We start from the raw sequence: 21,247 nt of genomic DNA, 5'->3' as shown, positions 1-21,247 counted from the left end.
CTCCAATACCATGAAGCACTTTCTTTGCACTACCCAGGGAGGTATTCAGCTAAGATTAGAACCAGTCTTAAAACCGGATACTAATTGTGTACATTTGTAATTACACAATGGTACGCCTCTTCCCTTCAGAGTGGCTTGAACATCTGGAATTGGGTATCCAAAAGGTTTTCTATGCCACTGCAAGGGGAGACAGATTAAGATAGACTCCTCCATAAACAAGACAGAAAATATGAAGGACAACAACTTCAGGAAAAAGAAACACCATTTTCACAGGAAAGAAGATTTGGCAGCGACAAGGCAGCAAAGGCGTGCTTTCGTTTTTACTCCCCAAGCATGCAAGGTATGCGCTGGAGGACACCAAGGATGATTCCTGGAGTAAAGGACTAAATAGTCGACAAACCAGACAGCTGTTGAGTCAGCCCCAGCTGCCCCAACTTACACTGCTGTGATCTCCCAGCAGCTTTTGAGAGGCAGTTTACAGCATGCACAAGCCTCCACATGTTATGTTTTGGTGGTATATGACTATGTTTTCAAGCTAAAAAAATTAGCAAAGTGAAAAAAAAATTGTTGCAATAAGTCTGATAATTAAATTTACATAGCATCAAATTTGATAGCGACCACTCAAACATTCTTCATGCTTGTCATATTAAAACAGTCAATTCTATTCAACTCCATCGGCAGACATTTGCGTACTTCCGCACTTGCTTTCTTCCCTTGGTAACATCCAAAAGTGACTTCGGTCACATTGAGAATTAGAATTACCGCGATGGAGTAGTGTCTTTACTGATCACACTTCACCAAAGAAGGATCATCTTGAGGGACACACGCTGTTTGCAACCATTTAAGATTGATTATGGCATACTCCCTGCGCATCTTGTCTGTGTTAGGGAAGATGCAGACTCGAGACAGCCACAAGTATGCACCAACCTACACCAGTAGCCCACAATGGTGTTGCATCTTTTTTCCTCCCCTTGTCATGTGTTAACTTGCATTCCTTTATTTTCAACGCTGCTTATTCTATTCAGGGTCACGTAGGGTGCCGGCCGGCACACCTGACCTCGGGCAAAACACCCTGAACTGATCGCCAGTCAGTCGCATGTTGCCTTAATAGGTTAAAAAAAATAAACTTATAAGTACGCTGATAAAAGGTTTTATGAGATCGTTTTGGATAGGAGCTAACAGGACAAACAGTTGGTGTGCGATGAATGAGTGCAGCGGTGCCAAGTGAAGCTCCATCTTTGTTGCCAAAATGTTATGTGCAGTATCGCACGGACAACAACTGTGCGCTAACAAGAGCTTTATTGATCATTGAAGTTGTACAATACCAACATTTTGACTTGGATACAATAAAATACCGATACTGGAATGACACAAGGTCACGTTCTTTTTAATTTGTATAAATTCAGAAAATGATAAGGAGACTAATTAGACGCCGTTTAGTGAAATAAATACTATTTGACAATTTTATAGCTGGCAGACAATGTCTTGAATGATGGGGGAAAGAATTCTCGATACCATGGCGACTGGTAATACAGAAATAAATAATTACCAAAGTTCAGATTGACATGCACCCTAATTCAGATTGACAGACAATACCGAAGTGAGCTTGAAGCAGGTCGCTTTAGAACACGACTTGCTAATTTTTGTGTTGCTTTATGACTCACCGACGTCCATTTTTGTATATATTTGACCAGAAATGTGATCGGAAGCTCTCTTATTTGTTAAATATGCAAAAAAACTATAACTATAAAAATCTTCCTTAGGCAGCAAATCAAACGACATTCGACTAGCGCTCTTCTTGCCTGCCTTTTGAAAGCTCAGTTGACAGAATGTAATTCCTGATAGGTACAAACTTAGCACAAAGTCAGTCAATTGCCCTCATTTCCTCCATTTATTGTTACACACAGTAGTTACACAAAGAAAGCAATCTTGCACAAATCCTTTCTGCAGCGTTATTGAAACAAGAGAGGAAGCTCACCTTTGAGGAAAGAGAAAGTACAAGCAGCTAGTGTGGCTTATTTAGAAATTGAGGTATGTTTATGATCATAGCCTGTTACTTTTCATTTATCGTTTGTTGGAAATGAAGGGAAAACTGGAATATGAATGGGAAACATTTTTCTGTGTTTCTTGGGTTGTCCAACAAAAATGATTGTAAAGGTACAGTAGATATAGGTTCCACACAGCTCTGTTCAAACGCAAGTTTTTGTGGTATTAAAAGAAGTGAAGCAAGATAAATCATTTCAAATATTTTCCCATAACTAATGTGACCGTATTACATGTAATGTTCAAGTGAGAACAAAAAAATTGCTTTGAGGAGAAGCAAAAATAACCAGCTGAGATCCTGGTTGCACATGTGTGCACACCCTAATTTATTGGACAGTAAGTGGGGATGTGGTTTGGTTCACAATTAACCAATTATATTTAAACTCTCCGAATAGGCCAAAACAACCTTTGGGGATGAGCAGTGTTGTTTACACCAAACCTAATATTTTGAATTATGGCCAAGAAGTCTAACTCTGGTTTCCCCGGAACATAATTTCCCCACGTGTCTCTAAGATTTCAAGCATGCTCTTGAAAACTGTAGCTGGGCTTGGGTGTGTTTTTTTTTTTTTTTTTTTAAGAAAAGGAAGGTGAGCACAATTGTGCAACCATAACATCTTATTTTTACTTCCCCTCTCCAAATAAATGATGTTCCCTCGTTTACTTGCACATGTTATAAGTACATTAATTGTGAAAAATGTTTTGAAATTAAAATGATCTTGATCTCATTTTGTTTGACAGAACAAAAACCTGGCAATTGCACAGCAAGCGTGAGACTTTCTGTATGTGGTATTTCTAGCAAGCGTGAGACTTTCTGTATGTGGTATTTCTATCTAATTTTTTTCTCCACTCTTGAATTGAGGCATTTGTTTTCCCCTAAGAGTTACTGACAAACCCAAGAAAGACCAGAATATTCTTCCTTCATGGCTCACTAGGAAGGATGACAACCTTTCAAAGTTGGTCTGCAACAGATGAAACACCACCAAATATCACTTGAGTGGCGTACATCCCAAAAGGGAGTCAATTGGCAGCCATTTTTGGTAACGTGTTTCTTCAAAATGGGCACAAAATGACAGTCCAGTATGGAAGACAATGTGCCAATGATATTTCTCGAATGCCATTGCTGGCAGACCACGCGACCCATTCAACCTGTGTGATTTGACATTTCACAGAACAAAGGGCGTGCGGTTACGACTACATTAAAATATGCGCTTGCTCGCCTTGGCAGGTGGCATTCACACACAGGCACACAAAGTCACACACATGCCAGGACATCTGGTTAGTGTTGGATACATTGTTACAGGCAGCACGGTGACTTAACACTGAACATAAAGGAAGGAAAATGGGAAAGAAATGAAACAGCATTAGAATATAAGACCTTGGGTTATCCCTTTATGTTTCTTTCCTTGATTAACAATAGGGAACATTATTGCCAGCAACAGACAACTACTGTGGACAGATTGGTTGCACCCAAGTTCAGCATGAAAAGATGGTGACAATGAGGAAAATATTAGATTCTGGGTTAGAACTTTCCTGGCCGTCTTAGGGCAACTGCTAATCACAGAGCTCTAAATGAACAAATCATTTTTAGAGAGTCAAGCCAAAGTTGTAAGCTGTGATGTCGGAGCAAACGAGGAGATGAGAAACTAAACTAAAAGATCACAAAAGACAACAAATGTGGATTAATTCCTCATAATCAATAACAGTGAATGTAGTCAAATACCTAGTGTTAAAAAATGCATTTATTGAATATTGAATTGGGCAGAAGACAAAAGAAACTCAACGTAATCAGTAAAAACCCATCAATTGTGACGTGGCCTAACATGAATTATGCTGAAAATTATTTCTCCCAATTCTAAAACTAAACACTTGGGACGAAATATTCGATGTAGCATAGGATCCACATCTGTACCACGTCCAACATGCTATTTTATGTCTGTCTTGCAACTTCAATTCTATTGGCCGTACACATGCTGCGATCACCCGGAGGTGCAAAGTGTTTAGTGGTTAGTGGGATAATAATTTATTTCAATCGAAATACAGTGCTAAAATTCCAAAAATAGTCCGCTCATGGTTTTCTCATGTTCACACTCGCTCGAGTTTCACGGCCTTAATAGCGTGTTCCTGGGTTAAATTGAACCTGCCGTCGAGATGAAATTGGTTGATCGTGTCAGGTCTGGTGTAAATGAAACTTGACATGAAAGAAAATGGCGTTGACTGTGTATGGAAATGAGCACCAAGCAAAATCATCTTCGGTGAACGTATCCTCTCATCCTTCATTACTGCTTTCCCCCACGGATTCATCTGGGAGAGACACTGGTAGAGCGAGGCTGTTGAAGAGACCCACCTCCCTCTTCTCCCAGCGCTGCCTCAGGAATGCTTTTCTTCTTGTCCCCTTATCCCCATGTGTAGACGCCCTCTCTGCAGGGTGTGTTTTGCATGTAAAGCAGGCTGCAGATGCTGTCCGCAAAGGGGACCAGGAGGGACAAGGGGGACTGGGACACAAGGAGGCCCCACTGCCATGCCACCCGCCTGGCCTTGCTTTACTGCCACCCCCTCCGCAGCTCCCCTCCTACAACACCTCTCATTACTTCACCCCTCCACAGTCCCCCTTTTCCTTCCCCGGGTCGACATGCCACCCCTCCATCACCCAATCCCTTCATCCACCCCTCGACCATCCCTCTGCCACCCTCCTCGCACACGCAGTTGTGCGTCTCCTGGGAAACAAGCTGTAGTGGTGTATGGAGGCACGCTGAGTACACACAAACACACTCATGCGCAAAAACACACACTCACAATTACAACTTCAGTAGATAGAAAGACCTGAGAAATGGCGTTTGGTCTCGGGGAGCAAAAGAGAAGGAGAAAGGCAGAGGAAGGAGAGTGATCACCTCTAATAAAACGGCTCTTTACAATCCTGTTATGCATATTCAGCTTGACATGACCACATTCAGGGGTAATAATTAACAGTGGATGGCGTACATTAATATTGCATTTGACAGTAGACAGGTGGCTGGCTGGGAGCAGATGTTAGGGATGGAAACCGTAAAGAAAGAAAGAAAGAAAGAAAGAATGAGAGGCAAAGCTGGGAAAACATTACAAAGCTTCAAAAGTTTCATAGACTACTGCATCTTTGTCGTCGTGCTGTGAAAATCCACGGATGTAGAAGCGGACTAAATCGATCAAATAAAGAATGACACGCTTCGGCGCTTTGCTAGCTCAAAATGATACAATACCATTTATGAGAAAGTAAAAGAAAAAAAAGCTCTTTGTTGCAGACTTCCGAGTATACGAGATGTGTGTTTGAATACAGTAAGCCCTCATCCATCCCTTCTATCTGCTGCACACAAAGCACCACAGTGTGGCCAGCCAGGGTGAGTGCAGCATGGATGTTTCCCATCCGACCGTTCCTCCTCCAGAATCTCTACCTACATCTCGGGAGCAAAGTAGTTCATGTGTGGCGTGTGGTAGGCCCAGTTGTTTAATGCCACATTTCCACTCTACCCACCTCAAACTGTGAGAGCGAAGCCACACCTGATTAGGGTGCATCGTGCATTAATTGCGGCAGGATTTAAAGCTTTTTGATCGTTCTTGTGCCCCGGCTCTATTCTTTCCCAACACAAAAAAGGAACCATTAAATAACAAGGGTAAACATTCATTTCCTTCAGTGAAGCCTGGGAGCGAGGGGAGGCTGCTGCCATCATTGTGTGGAGCTGAGATGGATGTGTTGCCAGCTCACCCGCTTGTGCGAGCTTCCCTGTTTTCGTCAAAGCTTTTATAGTTTCTCCAAACTTTACAAATCTGCACTTAACATATTTATGCCTTGGAGTTGGTTAACACAGTATGCTCCTTCTGCTATTTCTTGAGTAAGCAAGAAAGGATTGAAGTAAACACAAAAATGTCATCCAATTTAGAATTCTCCTTAACAGGCTAATGTTCATTGTTTTAGCCCTGTGTATGTCTGATTCCATGCAAGGAACCCTGCAACAAACCACTTTTTTTTTTTGCATTTTTCAATGTCCGAGAGAATTTTTGCATTTCACAATATCGCATCACCCTAGAATGTCTCCCAGTTGATTCTGTATTATGCGTGCACGATTTCCACTCATCTTGTACATTGTTCAAGACAATATTTATTAGCTATATTATATTAACAACACAAAAATTGAATAAGGGACATAGTCATTTGACTCATTTCCCCCTTCACGAGTCTGTATGGCACCTGTGCCACTGTTCTGTTGAAAGCAACATTGCTGTCAAGCATTTTATACAACATATTAGATGCTGGTGCTGACATCATGTTGTCATCTTCTTATCAGCGACACGAGCAGAGGAGAAAATAATAAAAATAGGATTTTCATAGCACTACCCTGTTTGGCTCCTTGACAATCTAGTGAAGTAACATTGAAGTCGACATGAGCAGACATGCGTGTGCGCACGCACGCACGCACGCACGCACGCACGCGCGCACGCGCGCACACACGCACACACGCACACACGCACACACGCACACACACACACACACACACACACGAATGCACTTGTTAAAGAAGTTTTTCTGGGTTTGCTCTGATTTGCTTTGCATTCTTCAGGCATGATTTACTACAGGTTTGCACATGCAAAAAGAGGCGCAAAGTGTTTGTTGCATTTTTTGGGCATGAAACAAATGAATCTCTAATTATTCAAATAAAGTACTTTAGTAAAACGTGCATTGATCACACAGGCATTACAATTTCTCTTCTGAGACTGGCCAACGCTAGAATATTTTACCGTCAAAAACATCTTAGAGTCAAAACACTCAAAATTTGGACCTAGACTTTCCAGGAAATATATGATCCAAAATTTGAACAAGAATCAAAAACACGATGCAGCAACCAAAACAAAACGGGACGAGCAAATCACATGAACTCAATTGCATGTCAACCTTGATTTCTTTCAGAGTATGTCTTTTGTTTAGCAAAAGAGGAACATGAATGCCAACAAGACAAATAAGGGCAAGTGACTACGAAGGTCTGACCTCTGTTATGGATTTTATTCTACTCTGTCTTGTTGGCAACAATATTTCAAAATCTGAAATCTCCAATACAATTTCAAACAGCCCCCTTAAGTTGAAGTTCCAAGGGTCAACTGTATGTAAATCAAGAGTTGTTGTGTAAAGAATGAGAGAATTCCAAGACGACATCTGGTTTGGGGAGACAGTTTGCCTAGTTTCCCAAAGAGATGTTCTGGCATGTCGCTGATCACAGACAACCTTTCAGCTCTAAATGACTTTGAATAGCGGCAAGAGGACAAAACAACGCTGGCCCACGCAGGGCAAGTGGTGCTGGAAGCGCAAACGTATTGTTCTGGAAGATGAGCAGGAGGCAATCACAGACCAGGCCCGCCGCTAGCCACGTGCTCTTCACTGAGGTCTGCATGAATTATAACATTTCATTCTGTTATCTCTCATCATGGTTCATTACAGTCAGACAATTGAGTGCTCAGAGAAGCACCACGCTCTGGGGTCCCCCCAGATGCCCTCGGAAAATGAGAGCGGGAGCGAGGGGCAGAGGGAGAGAATGAGAATCCCCACACTTGCCGCTGAAAAGGATGGACAAAAACACATTGTCCTTGGATTTAAAAGGGAGGCTTATGGCTGCTATGAAAATGTTTGAAAAAGAATGAATTTGCCCGCTGATGCACACTCAATGAAATGCATGCTGGAGAGCCATGGAAAAGACGTGGGAATTGAAAGGGACGGAATCTGAGGCAAATGACACTTGAGTGTTTGGAAAATAACTGACAGCTGCATAATAGGACACCAAAACAGACTGCATTCTGCCCTTAGATGAAAAGATGGGGGCCTTGAATGGAGGTGCGAGCAAATACATGCAGCGATACTGTCCATTCATGGCAGATGTGGATAAATGGACAAGCGTGAAAATGGACATGAAAAGTGAAGTTTGGCTCGAATAAATGGACCGAAGAAATAACCACAAAGACGTTGCAAAACAATCACCACTGTCCCATCACAACCATGTCCTGAGAGCGGAGCTCGACAAATGTCAGCTGTAATCGCCTATGGCCGTTACTTCGAAAGATCATCCACCATTAAAGCGATACAATCAGCTGACAATACCCAAAACAAAAATTTGGATGTAAAATCATCGGCCACATGGACGTACAGTCGAATGAACCTAGCAGCCAGCTAAAAAGTTCACGTCAAGAATGAATTCATCTCCAAAATGTGCTGATGCGCGGTGCCCCATTGTGTCTGCGCTGGTGTTCCTTGTACCCAGCCTTGGGTCTGTAAATTAGAAACAATAGTTTAGAACAAAAGGACACAATATGCTATTCAAGACTATCGTGAGTCGTGTTCTCTGACCTCTTCCTCTGCTTCTGCCTGCTACTCTTCCTCTTTCACATCACCCCCCTCACGCACACACATACAACGAATAAAGAGCTACATTATGATAGTAATAGTGGAATGCCTTCACAGTCTTCAATGTATGCTTGCCTACATGTGCCTCTTGGTATGACAACACGTCAATTATTAACTTGATAGAAAGACAGCAGAACATTGCAATGTTCATCAATAATTCCCAGTGACCATATTGAAGGACGTTAATTGTCTGACACATATCGCGTCCCTTCCCCCATACAGCCGGTTGTCTACCGAGCTGGAAAACTCATCTAGACAATTGTATTGTTGCACTGACGCAAGTGTTCACTAAAGTTAATGACAGTTTCAATTATCTCTTAAAAGGGGGAAAAAAAATGAAAAAGGCGTGATGACAAACGTTCTCAATCTCAAACTCCTTGCCAGACTGCTCACTGAAAGAACATGCTTGGCAATTGTGCACTATAACAAAGATCGATCTGGTTGGATGAAAGAAGAAAAAAAAAAGTTTCTTATAAATAATGCCGTTGATACAGTATCTCTGTAATATGAACAAACTCTCCTCAGATAGTCAACAAGTAACATTTATTATTATTATTAAGAGTTGTAATAGCCTTATTACTGCAACAGGGCTTCCATAAAAATATAAACAAAGAGATCCATCATCATCATCTATTCTTTGTTTCACCACACTGTAAGTAAAATTTTCGATTGCCCTGCAGTTTTCATTGTCATTATAATATTGTCCGTCTTTTATATCTATTATGCACGTAGCTTTCATATTTCAACTAAACTGATTCTAAGAAAGCCAGACTTTGCTTGCGAGTAACTCCCCAAGTGTGGTGTGTGCCATCATTCAGGATGGTGATGAAAGGAGCCAAATCTGAGAAATTGAACCAGTTTGTTTCATCAATAGCAAGTCCAGGGGGGTTGAAACTAGTCATAAGGGATTCTTCCCGAACAAATATGTTACATATTACCTTGAATAAACACGGTCACGCTTTATGACACCTTGGAATGTGCGACTATCCCACGACACGTGCTAGTATGTTTGTACAGAGGCGCAAGTATCGGAGCGTGCGCGTCTTGTCACTCACTGTACACTGCATAACACAGACATTTTCCATTCTGTCAAAGCAAGCAGCGAGCACACTGGCTCCTTCTAAACTCAGCAGCCACTTCATTAAATGACTTCAGACTGTTGGCAGAGTCAGTGGGAAAAGTCTATATTAACTGAGTGTGAGATCAACAGCGTTCCCAACAAAGGCCGTAGTTGTTCCTCCATGCTGGGTGCAGCTCCGGGGAATTCTGGATACCCCGCTGCCCGGTCATGGGCTCCTGATGCGCTTCCCAAATGCTCATATAAAGCTATACAGTGAAAGCTCTACTGACGAACATATCGAGATACGAACCGGAGCCTCAAGATTTTTTTGCCTCCACTTACGAACCAAATTCGACATCCGAACCCGGGAGCGACTCTGTCAGAGCGTGTCAGGTAACGTTGTGACGTGTGTACGCGTTTCTCTACCCTTCGCCCTGCAACTTCCTGTATTCGTCCTGGTGCGGGGTAGCATATTGACATGATCATCCATAGTTCTATAGTAAATCATGTCTCCGAAGAAAGCTAGTACAAATAGCATTGGGCGTAGTCAGAAGATGGTGAAGCGTACGTAGAAATTAAGGGGAAATTAAACAGTACGTGATTCTCCCACTCCCCATTCCCACCGTCCCCCAAGCACCTACTGATCACGGAACGAATTAAGTTCATAAGTTGAGGTTTCACATTTGCAGATCAATATTGGCGAGTGTGTGGGTTAGTAATGTACACCGTCATGCACACATGATTAATCCTCTATATCACACAATGTTTGCCCTATTTATATAGGCATCTACAGTGTAATGCATTTCAATTGCTCAATACTATTGACTCCTGCTGTGACCCCCCCGCCTATGTTCTCTTAAATGTGCAGCAAGTAGCATCGAGTACGTACTCCTGTCCAATAACAGGACATTTTAAAAAGCCATTTACTTTAGCCAAATGCTTTACGAACATCTATATTAAGAACATTGACGTGATGAAGACATGGTGACTTATTGGGTCTTTTATTGTAACTGTTCTGTTAGAAACATCACTATCTTGGTTTGAGTCCCATTAATTGAAGCCAAATGCTCAAATATCATTAAGGCAAAACGTTATATATGACGACAAACTGAATCTTAACCATCTCACTTTGGTGGTCATAAAATTGAACAGAGCATCTTCCGAGGTACTTGTGGAGGTCGTAATGGTGTTTAAATCAGGCTGGGTAGTTCGAGCCTCTTGGTGGTCTGTGGTGACTTAGATGCAATTTGGAGAATTGATTTGTTGCAATTAGTGCCATACGACTGCACAAATGAAGTCATTAATCTTGACATGACAAGGCGTGGGAGCAAAAGCCAACCACCCTCAGGAAAGAGATCAATTCCTGTAATTCTGAGAGGTGAAAGGTCGAACAGAAAGTTAACATCCACAACCACACATAAGTGAAGAAAACAAGCAAATTCCGTACATTAAAACCAAGGTGTACGCTGACGGAGTAAAATCCAACCAAAGAGGCTAAGTATGGCTATGGGGTCTAATCTAGGCCACAATGACAAGATCAACAAAGACGGGAGTCGTTGAGGGCATGGAGGTAGATTGAGGTAGTCAAGTGAGAGGCCGACCTCATCAGTTTGGATAAAGAGCAAGTGAGTGAACAGGTTTGTCGCTCTGTACTTGCAGCTCCACAGAGGCAAAGGCTCTGTGGTCGATAGAGTGAGTTTCAATGCACGTCGCTCGGAAATTTGGTGTGGTGAGCCGGCCTTTACCTGAAAAAGTAGTAGACTTGGCAATATAAGGCCCCTGGCGAGTACAAAAGCACTGTGATTGAATATGAGCTTTTCAAAACTTTTTGTAACAGCTATTAAAACAAACTAAAGGAAAACAAAGTGGAGAGTTCTGTTTAACTGGCTTGCCCTTGTGCATTCACTTACTGGCAAACAACAAAATCTTAATGACATTTTATTTTAACGTTCATTAAAGGTCATCTACACTGTAAACTATTCATCAGGGAAGTTTTCTTTTCATCCAATATGCCCCGAAAAAAAAACATCCACACTCGCAAAGATATCCCTAAGCTTCCTGAGCCATCTACCACATATTCAGAGCTCAAAATAGAAGAAAAACACCAGGTCACAATATAGCTCTGTTCTTATAGAGCAATGTTTGGATGTGCATAATACTCCTTCCTTCCAATAGTACAGTATATGACTTAACTGAAAAAAAAGAACTATTTCTTTCTGTCTTTAAATGTGTCTGTGTGTGCTGCTTTCTTTCTACTGCACTGGTTCGCTTACAAACACAAACCTAAAGCACACATTCTCATCTAATCCACATCTATCCTCCCTGAAAACACAGCGGTTTGGTTTTCTTCTCATGTAAACTTCCTCGTTCAGGTCAGACTTTAAGGTCACGGGGGTCATGTAGCTTGACTTCAAAGAGAATCAGGTCAAACTCTGAGTTGGTCAAGTCTCAGCTATGAGTTACAAGCCCTCAGTCACAGCATGACTTTGTTAGTGCTAAGCAGTACTAATTTACTAAGTGCTGCTTGGTGGTGGGTGTGAAATGAGACAATCTTCATTGATAGTCACTTCACTGGTTACATGTCAGGTAATGCACCTAAAATGATTAGTTTGAGATAAAAGAAACAGTGAAGTGATTAACAAGTAAAACCAAAATGAACTTAGTATAACTATTCATTGATAGTCGTTTGACTTTGTAACAGGTTGTATTACAATGAAATGCATCATCAATAAAAATGACTATTCTCCCATCCATGCATTGTCTATGCCAGAATACTGAAGTTGGAGTTGAACTGGTCGCCAGTGAATTGTAGGGACTATTGCTCAACTGTTTTGAAATACTCTGTCAAATGGTTCAGCAATGCAAAGGAATGAACTCCTATTTTAACGTGCAAAACCTGCATATAGTGTATCAATCAGGCCTATTCAACTGGGTAACTGTGGGTTGCGGATGACATAAGACCATCTTGCAGATTCATTCCTTTCAAATGCAAAAAAAATCCCAGCCATAAGTTTTTACTGTTGAGAAAGCTATGACTAACTAGCATGTATCAAATTTGTGATGTAGAATTGCTACTCCTTTGCATTTTTTTTTACCAGTGAAGTACTTTCCAACAAAACACCAGGTTCACACTTAAGGTCTTTGAGTATTGGAAAAAAAATGTATGGTAGTATAGGGATGGGTGGGGGACAGTTTTTCAATCGAATTTAGCTCCTCAAATTGCCTCAGTACTCCAGAAACACTATGTTATACCGATAGTCATTCCTATCCATTATCAGATCTGTTCTGCCACCTAGCGGTGGAAAACGAAAACAATTGTAGTATGAAAGGACCAAAAGAGTGGGTAAGGCTTTCTGCTAAATTATTCAAATGCTCAAGCTTGACTCTGTCTGAATAGGTAAAAGTAATGTAAACTGGATGTAATGACAATAATTCATTAAATAACATACATACAACACCTTGAAAATCCTGTTGTGTTCTCACTATGATAGGCTGCATTATTTTTCATCAATATGTGATGGATATCGTCACTATACCACAGAACACTCATGAACCAACAAAAATTATTATTATTATACCAGTTTGAGGTGATTTAGTAAAAATATCCATCAGTCTTACACATAGTGTTTGAAATGATAAAATAACAAAACTAAATATCAGTTAAATTGCATTGGAATGCGGTATTCTAACTTTTCAATTATTCCTGCTCAATATTAATGCTTGCTCATTTGACGTAGCTGTATCATATTTCACTGAAACGTTTTGGTGCAGATTTCCTTGCCACCAGAGGTCAGCATTTTACCAGTCAGTGTTTTGTCATATGGACAAAACTCAGCATGACATCTTGCGAGGAATAAAAAATAAACAATTATCAACGGCCATCACTTTCAAGACAGCAACAAATAAAACAGTGAATACTTTTCTAGTATTTGATTTACATATAACTCATTGTTTGTCACCTTCATTCCATCCACATTATATGCAATTAATTGGACAGTGTGGGCAGTAACATACTTGTATAACTTGTTGAATCTCTATGACTTCAAACACACACACACGCACACACTGCAGCTTTTGAGTGACAAAATGAGCGCAAGAACAAATATCACTGATGTTGAATGTATGTTTTGGATCTGATAACCACAAATACAAGCAAAACAGTACTTTGAACTCATCCAATAACAAATCAATTCAATGTATGGTTCACAAAAAAAAATGTATCGGAGAAGTAAAATACGAATAAAACAAAATCAAGAATCGGTTCAAGAACTCAAAGGAAATGACACTAGGCACGCTGAAAATTTAAAGCAACCGTAGAGGAAATTGCCAAAGAATATGACTGAACCACATAAAAAACAAACCTACATAGGCACATGAGATGGTGGCAATATAATTCACATGGTCATTGTGATTTGACACTAATGTGTCATTTCCTGCAGTGTCTGGCAAAACTATGACTGCATCCATCCATCCATTTTCTCTACCGCTTGTCCCCACGGGGGTCGCGGGCATGCTGGAGCCTATCCCAGTAGTCATCGGGCAATAGGCGGTGGACACCCTGAACCGGTTGCCAGCCGATCGCAGGGCACACAGAGACAAACAACCATCGCACTCACACCTAGGGGCAATTTGGAGTGCTCAATTGGCCTACCAAGCATGTCTTTGGGATGTGAAGCAGACGTGCTAACCAGTGCGCCACCGAGCCGCCCTGACTGCATTTATTGATAGAAGATAGGTCTTCAATTTGGAGCCGCCGATAGTGTAAGGTTACACAGGCCTCAATTGTGTACGGGCAGCGTGGGACTGATTCGCGCTCAGTGGCGGTGTGCATGTGCGTGTGATTGGTTCTATGTCTTTATGTGCCCTGAGATTGGCTGGTAAACAGTTCAGGGTGTGTGTAGTCTGCCTTTCGCCCGATGTCAGCTGGGATAGGCTCTAGCACCTCCCGCGACCCTGAACAGGATAAGCGCTGTTGAAAATGGATGGATGGAAGTTTTCAATTTTTGTAAAATCTGACAATAAAAACTAATTTTGTTTCTCATATTAACAATATAAATTAAACACCACAGACCCACAGCATCAAAGCCCATTTGTGCATTAACTGTAAGGGATTCAGGCCAAAGCCTCTTTTTAAACACACGAGGCACTTCAGAACAGACTGGATTTGTAAAAATACATTACTTGTATATATCTACACACACCTTAAATTTCAGTCATACAAACTAATTTATAGGGAATGTCAACCCCAAAATCTTCTTTGTGGTAAAATATTCAGTGGAGCCCAGCTACCGGATTTTCCGCACTATAAGGCGCACCAGATTATAAAGCGCACCTTTAATGAATGGCCCATTTTAAAACTTTGTCCACATATAAGGCGCACCGGATTATAAGGCGCACCTTCAATGAATGGCCCATTTTAAAACTTTGTCCATATATAAGATATATACATTTGGCCCGCGGGCTGGATTTTGGACACACCTGCTGTAGTGGCTCAATATTGGTCCATATATAAGGCGCACCTGATTATAAAGCACGTTGGAGGTTTTTAGGTGCGCCTTATAGTGCGGAAAATACGGTACTTACGTTTACGATTAATGCTTTGTTTATGGAATATGAACAAAACAGCTGTTTTTATCCATTTCAGGGGGCAGCCATTTGGCCACTTGCTGTCGACTGAAAATGACATCACAGTTGCCAGGTCTCAGGTCACAACCAATCAAGTGACTTCTGCTGCTTAACTAATTTTCCACAAACGCATTATTCATTAGAATGTCGTGTTTAGACTAGTAAGGGCGCATTATTATTAAGAATATTTTTGGGTTGACTTCTCTTTAAAGCCTATTGTACGCACTCTTTGATAAATGAGGCGCCTGTCATCTACATTTTGCACGAAACCAAACAAAGCGAGACGACAAATTAGTTGCCTGCTGATATCAATGCCAGTGTCTGGTGTGACATACACAATACATCATCAGACAGTAACAATTGCTTTCAACAAAACACAGTGGGAGATTTGAGTGTCAGGTGTTAACCCCCACCCCTCTCACCCCCGGTCCCGATGTTTGTAGAGTACCGACACACAAACATACACATAGTCTCATGGCTCTGGTACTATTTCAGTAGGCAAAAATACACTACTGTCGGGTGTACCATTCAAGAATGGGATGAATGTCATCGAAGCCCTACTATGAAAAAAAGACGTCATGAAGCAGCAAAAACACAGAGCGCAGTCTTTGATCGGATACACAGTATACATCAACCAACGAAAAGCAACAATAGATATAAAACAACCATAAACGAAGCCTCAAAAGCGCCAACAACACATTCTTGCCGCATTCTTCAGTATAATTAAATAAAATGTATTAAAAATTCCCTAAAATCAACGTGTACGTTGGAAAGCTTGCAAACGTGCTCTGCTTTAAACGTCAATCTTCTGACGAGATTGCTGCGTACACAATAAAGCAATTTTCCCATCTGTTTCCAGTAAAACTATATGAGCCTGGTCCAAAAGGCAAAATGTAAAATAAGTTACAAACAAGGAAAACAAAACAGGTGGTAGCACTACAGCGGTTATTAATCGATTGTTCGATCCATCCATTTACGGACAACTCCCCGCCAGAGAATCATGGAGAATTGTAAATGAGGCGGCATGAGTGAATCTGATACACTGTCAACCGTTTGAATTATTACAACACCTAAGGCCACTATATGACCAATTCTTTGATCATACACTACCTTAATCCTTAATAAACAGCAAACAGGAGTTTGCACTGCACAGTCACTGTAAAGTAATTTAAAGAGCTGACAACTCTAAAACTGAAATCCTGTGTCAACCCTCTGCCTAAAACTCACAATAAAGGAATTTTTATTAGGGTTGGCCCTGTAAAAGCTATTTGCTCCATATAGCACTAGGATGAAGATTTTAATTAAATGTTCTTGATCTACTGCAGAAGAATTGGATCAGTGATTCATTTTTATGTTGTTGTTTGAAATGATAATAGCAGCAATACAATTAGGAATAGCATATCCCCACCAAATTAAATATTAAGTGATTTATTAAAACAAAAGAAAAACTGTGCAAAATGTTAAACTAATATACAGACATTCTGGCCGTAATCTAGCATGCATCTTAAATTGGGTACACACAAAATCATCTATAAAGTCTTAACCAATTTTTCAAAATCAAGAAACATTGGCTCCAATTTTTTTTTACAAGGAGCACTGCACTGTATTTTGACTTACAAAGTTAATATCATTTTCACTATAGTACTGATAAATGAGCTGAAGTATGCAGCAAATATTTATGAGCAAAAAATATTCAAGAATAGTCATTTAAAAAAGTATATAAATTAACTGGCTGCACAGGCATGAGTTGATGAAGGATTTTCTTGCATTCTCTAAAATTTCAGAAGCAAAATTCTACCTCTTACCATTACACGCAGGAGCCCTGTGCTACATTAAACTGAGAGAAAAAAATATAATCAAATGAGCTTTGCTGCTCTTATATGATGGGTGTACTAGACATATGCACTAGGGATGCAACATTGGTGTAAATGTTGCAATTCTGTATTTTGGTTTAGTCGCAATAATATGGTGGGAAGTCACCCATCAGGCACTGCCAGTTTATTGAGTGGGACAGCTCACTGAGGAGTACAGTGATCCCTTGGCACTTCACGCTTCACTTATTGCGGATTCGCGGGTTTATAAGTGACGGGAGAACGGCGTTTGAATATACGCTGATAGCGCGAGTCATGCCTGTGAGCAATGTGCTGACTCAGGACTAGCGCAGGAGACTGAGGGCAGCCAGCTGCACCCGAGGTAAAGGCACCAACCGGGGCACAGGAGTCGGGACACCTGACATCACATCTTTTATTTCCTGTAAAGGTACAATATACTTCAAATAAACCTGCAACTCACCCATGCCCTCTAGTGGCCAATAAGAAACATTACGTCAGTGGGAAAGTAAAGTTTTAGCGCATATTTTTTTCTTTACACTGTGTTGCTGTCTTCATATATTGAAGCAGTAGAAAGCAGGGAAGAGGAGTGAGATCCACCCACACCCTCTCGACCCAATATGACCCAACTAAGTACTTTTGGTTACATCATCAAACCTATTGGCTCTTTTGTACCTGACAAATAAAATGCTGAGTAACATGCAGTGATGCCTGTAAAACATGTCACGCTAATAAATCAATTTTTCACATTAAGAATTAATGGAACATGTTACTATATTAAAACTGACAACAACCAGCTCACAGAAAACTACCTGCCGCAAATTTCTTTCAAGTAGTCGTGTTAACTGCCTCTTGGGTGCAACAATGACTTTTGACAACACTTGAATAAGAATAGCGTATTTTTCAATCCCTCACACATGCACATGGAACAACACGAATAACTAAGAACATTTCAAAATACAGGCGGAGACCCCATTCCTAGATGAAGACACAGCAAAAAAAAAAAAAAAAGTACTTTATACGGCACATCAAAAGAGGTAATTGTAGTGTTTATAGCTTGAACTGAAGCATTCTGTGACTTCTCAATTTGCATTCTCATCTGGGAGAGTGACAGCCCGTAGGCGCCACGTCACATCTTTTTTTAATACACCAGAATTAAAAGATGCTAGATGTCAATGACCCTTATTAAAGGCCACACATTTGCAGTAAAACTGCATTGTGGATTTACAGTTTTTATTGATTGTTTTGACACAGCCGTCAACTGAAAATCCACATTTTCAAAACAGTTAAGGGCTAAAGAGATGCCACAGTGGTCAAAATGACACATTTTGTTTGCAAAAGGCAATCAATACCTGTGCCAAAACATTTAAAATACGGAACAAAAGCAAAAGTGGTATGAGCACCTCCAATCAATCATTCCACAATGGGCAACAAAATACAAAATATACAGCACTCGCGTGAATCAGTGCACTATTGCCTATCATTGCAACCTATGACTGAACGTAGCTTACATGCCAGTGCCGTTTGTATTCAAATTTGGACTCGTGCAAAAAATCAGATATGCTTTGATGCAGATTTTATTCTTTCCATTCTTTTTGTTCAGACTATGGCTGATAAATGAAATATTCACATAGAATACATGGAAATAGAAATAAAATCTATTATTGTGTGAGAAATTAGGAAAAAAACAACAACAGACATTTAGTATAGAACACAACTCTATATTGCACTATATTATAAGCGCATAAATGAGCCCTTCCAGCTATACCTCCATCTTGCACACAAACACCTCTCCCTCTCACCCCTCTACCTCTTACTCTCACTCCACCTCTCATCTGCCTTAGACTTTACGATCCATGCATGCAAAGAACAACACAGGTCTGAAGACCGATTGCAAATCGAAAAATGTTGTAAAGAAGTGTCAGGCAGGTGCTTTTGGTGATTGCATACTGATCAGGGAGTTTCTAAGAGCTTGGAGCATATGGTTTATGTTCTGTAAGCACAACTAAAACAATGGCGGTTGGACTTCTTGAATAATGTTTGTGTTTTGCAAGTGTGGCACAACTGTGTCAATCCAATGAGAATGTGTTAACACATTTGCATGAAGTGTCTTCTGCCCTGCTGAAATTGGGATGATGAAGACTGAGAGGTTTCCACGTTCTTCAAACAGGTCAAAGCAATCAATAAAAACTAACTTGACCTACCCAAAACACAACAACCCTGTCTGATGCTCTGACAGGAAACAGTGACGTCAGTGCACTTGTTTATCTGCGGGGGTAACTCAACGGAAAATAAACTTCCATCTTAGTGTGAGGCATTTTCATTTCTCTTAGATGACACACAAGCAAAGGATTTTACACTATTTTTTATAGCAATAGGCGAAAAAAATCACGAGAGAGAGAGCGAGAGAGAGACTACATATATCCATATGTATATCACTACAGATGTCAACCTACAAAGTCAAAAAAATTATTCGGATTCGATCGCAAGTTGATGACTTAATTACTTATATTAATTTACGAAACGGCACGTCTCCGGTATTAGCGGGCGAGTGACGTCTCGCAATGGATCCAAAGAGGGCTAATGATAGATTTCAGTCTGACTTGTTTTACTGAAAAATTGTGAAATTCACAATAGTACAACCTGAGGGTATTGCACTTTAGGACTTTCACTTTGCTCAATCAACACACCTAATCGTGGAACTATCATTTCTCTTCAATCATCCACAGTCCTTGCAAAGCAGAATCAGTTGTCAAAGCATCTGAATCCCTGCCAAAGCTCAAAGCTGACAGGAAGCTTTTCTTCCTCAGCCCCTCCTTATTTGTATAGTCCAGCCAAGGGGATCTCACAACATGCACGTTGATGTTCAGCAGCTTGAATTTTACCCACATCCGTTCCAAGTGAAAACGTATGTCGACTGCAGCAGGTTGCTCAAATTAACACGGAAACTGAGGCGTGGAGTCACGCTCCGCAAACTGTGGTAACGCGTCAAAAATCACGCCGTATACAACATACTTGCTGGCTTTTTCCACGCTCGTACTACTTTGCATACTAGTAGGAGATGTCATGCGGTAAAAATGTGCAGTAAGTATCGCGCCAATATCAATTGGTGCAAATTAAGATTTGCCTAATTACTAAAGTAGTTTTCCTACGAGTAGCTACTATACGAAAGTTGTCCCACGAGTACACTGCACAGAAATGTCAGACAGCAGTGGGAGGAAAATGTTACTTCGTGTCAGCTGTTTGCAGCAGCTTTGCGCCACTTTACTAAATCAGAAGAAAACAAGCGCAGGTACGCGCACACGGTAAACGCAAGCCCAAATGTGTAAATACGTAAGTAAGTGTGACGTCGATTAAAAAACGCAGTTAACTCACCTGCCTTTTGTTGTTTGGTCACTCACGCTTTACATCTACTTCCTTTCGTCCCCTAAAAGCAAACTTCCATCCAGTTTTGAACCAACGTGTCAGGCTTGTTTACAACTTTTCAGCGTGATTTGCGATTGGTCTGAAATGAGTTTGATCCACGCCCCAAAAATTGCTCACTGGGCCGGGTCTCAATCCTGAGATCCTCCCTCTTCTTCTCATCTTTCACTGGAGAATTCGGAAGGAAGTGGTCAACGAGAAGCGGATCCAAACTACTGCACGTCACTTTTGACGCGCATTTGGCATCAAAGTACGGATTGCACATACTCGTAAATAATACATTAATGATGAGCTTTCTTTTATTAGAAATGATTGAGTTATTAAAATAAATTATTAAAGCTGATTAAATAATAATTTCCCGAATGGCAAAGCAAAAACTGTTATTACATCTCTTACATTTCAACACATTTACTTTTTGTTTACTGTTTGTGTCATTTGCATCAATAATTTCAGTGATTCAGTGAGATGAAGCGTTGAGGTCGGTGTTTGGAGGAAAAATGTTCAGAACTTTCTTGCTTGAATTGCAATGAAGAAAAGGCTTATCCCCTCCATAACATCCCAAATATTGGAACGATAGTTTATGAATTTTCAGAGGTTGAAGTGGGCATGACTACAGATGCTCATATGAATTTTGTTGACAACTGGTCATCGTTGATTTGACCATGTTAAGCCGTTTTTAGAATTCCGCAGAAGCGCGCCCGTGGCGACATTGCGAAATATGCCCCCCCTAACCCCCAAAGTGCTTACTTTTGGGTATTTTCCAATTTTTCAAGGAATTTCTTCCAGATTTATCCCCGTCCTCTGTCGGGAACATATACTGATGTTTATAAACGATTTCTGAATTTTTTT

General features: G+C 40.7%; 1 long non-coding RNA gene across 3 annotated transcripts in view; it reads right to left on the bottom strand.

Annotated features, from left to right (window-relative positions):
• LOC119124636 overlaps nt 1-20,471 on the bottom strand; it is an 87,962-nt gene extending 67,491 nt beyond the window's left edge. For all 3 annotated transcript variants that reach the window (XR_005098305.1, XR_005098306.1, XR_005098304.1), the window contains exon 1: nt 20,351-20,471. This is a non-coding gene — a long non-coding RNA (uncharacterized LOC119124636). The remainder of the gene's footprint in view (nt 1-20,350) is intronic.
• Nucleotides 20,472-21,247: the final 776 nt, after the last annotated feature.

The sequence above is a fragment of the Syngnathus acus genome, chromosome 6 (genome assembly GCF_901709675.1).
Source record: "Syngnathus acus chromosome 6, fSynAcu1.2, whole genome shotgun sequence".
In the NCBI taxonomy this organism is placed as follows: Eukaryota; Metazoa; Chordata; class Actinopteri; order Syngnathiformes; family Syngnathidae; genus Syngnathus; species Syngnathus acus.
This window is presented reverse-complemented; position numbering and strand designations above follow the sequence as displayed.